Genomic DNA, 2,210 nt, shown 5'->3' on the forward strand with positions numbered 1-2,210 from the left:
CTCTCCAGGTTTTTGGGAATAATATGTTAACTTGGAGAGTGGAATAACATGGAAATTGCAGTTTGCGGTATGCCCGAGGGATGAGGTGAATGACATATTTGGAACAGTATGTCAGCTGAGCCACAACCTGCTACCTGATGAACCAGCTCGGTGAAATAAACTCGGCATGAGCCTGACAAATATTGACCCAATGAAGATATTTGGAGGAGTTCACAAGTGAAAATAGTATGTGGTCGTTTCCGTTCGGCCCATATGTTTTTGGAAGCCAGGTGAATATGGCGGAAAAGCTTACGAGTACAATACATAAAGAGGAGTAGGAAATATCTCTTTACATTAACTAATGTATCGTGGCATAAATGTTACAATATCAGCTGACTGTTGATGTTAAAAATCAGGCTTTGTATATATATTATACATACAGTGCATTTGGAAAGAATTCAGATCCCTTGACTTTTTCCACATTTTGTTAAATTATAGCCTTATTCTAAAATGGATTTAAAAAATATATTTTCCTCAATCTACACACAATACCCCATAATGAGAAAGCAAAAACTGGTTAGGAAATGTTTTGATAATTTATTTTTATATACGGAAATATCAACATTTACTCAGTACTTTGTTGAAGCACCTTTGGCAGCGATTACAGCCTTCGAGTCTTCTTGGGTATGACGCTACAAGCTTGGCACACCTGTATTTGGGGAGTGTCTCCCATTATTTTCTGCAGATCCTCAAGCTCTGCCAGGTTGGATGGGGAGCGTCGCTGCACAGCTATTTTCAGGTCTCTCCAAAGATGTTAGATTGGGTTCAAGTCGTGGCTCTGGCTGGGCCTCTCAAGGACATTCAGAGACTTGTCCCGAAGCCACTCTTGCTTTGTCTTGGCTATGTGCTTAAGGTTGTTGTCCTGTTGGAAGGTGAACCTTCGCCTCAGTCTGAGGTCCTGAGCGCTCTGGAGCAGGTTTTCATCAAGGATTTCACCAGATGTGACGCTTGGCATTCAGGCCAAAGAGTTCAATCTTGGTTTCATCAGACCAGATAATCTTGTTTCTCATGGTCTGAGAGTCTTTAGGTGCCTTTGGCAAACTCCAAGCGGGCTTTCTTGTGCCTTTTACTGAGAAGTGGCTTCCATCTGGCCACTCTACTATAAAGGCCTGATTGGTGGAGTGCTGCAGAGATGGTTGTCCTTCTGGAAGGTTCTCCCATCTCCACAGAGGAACTCTGGAGCTCTGTCAGAGTAACCATCGGGTTCTTGGTCACCTCCCTGACCAAGGCCCTTCTCCCCTGATTGCTCAGGTTGGCCAGGCAGCCAGCTCTAGGATGAGTCTTGGTGATTCCAAACTTCTTCCATTTATGAATGATTGAGGCCACTGTGTTCTTGGGGACCTTCAATGCTGCAGAAATGTTTTGGTACCCTTCCCCAGATCTGTGCCTCGACATAATCCTGTCTCGGCGCTCTATGGACAATTCCTTCGACCTCATGGCTTGGTTTTTGCTCTGACATGCACTGTCAACTGTGGGACCTTATATAGATAGGTGTGTGCCTTTCCAAATCATGTCCAATCAATTGAATTTACCACAGGTGGACTCCCAATGAAGTTGTAGAAACATCTCAAGGATGATCAATGGAAACAGGATGCACCTGAGCTCAATTTCGAATCACATAGCAAAAGTTATTTCTGTTTTTATTTGTAATAAATTTGCTAACATTTCTAAAAACCTGTTTTCGCTTCATCATTATGGGGTATTGTGTGTAAATGAGGGATATTTGTTTTTTAGAGTAAGTCTGTAACGTAACAGAAATGTGGAAAAAGTCAAGGGGTCTGAATACTTTCCGAATGCACTGTACATCTGTAGTTAGGCTAATGCTGTTTCCCCTGCTGTCCTAAAAGGATTTCTAAATGTTTTCTGTGTCATTTGACTACATCTGACGGGATTGGCTACCCGCGCTGAGATAACATTGAGTAAATTCCCTGACGTCTTCCGAGTTGTTTTGCTGTAATGAGCCAGTAGCCGTCGGAGAACTTGAAAATCACTTCGATTGGAGAGGGGGGGGAAAGCAGCACAATGGGCCATTATCAATTCCTCCCTCACCCTGAGTATGGGAGAGGAGTGGGTAGTACAAACACGCAGACCCAGGATGTCGCGTGCAAACAGTCTCTGCTGCAGCCCGCGTGCGGTCAGGTGACCATGATGACGCGGCGGTTTGGCGGTCG

This window comes from Coregonus lavaretus (assembly GCF_964263955.1).
Source record: "Coregonus lavaretus genome assembly, contig: HAP1_SCAFFOLD_840, whole genome shotgun sequence".
NCBI classification, from domain to species: domain Eukaryota; kingdom Metazoa; phylum Chordata; class Actinopteri; order Salmoniformes; family Salmonidae; genus Coregonus; species Coregonus lavaretus.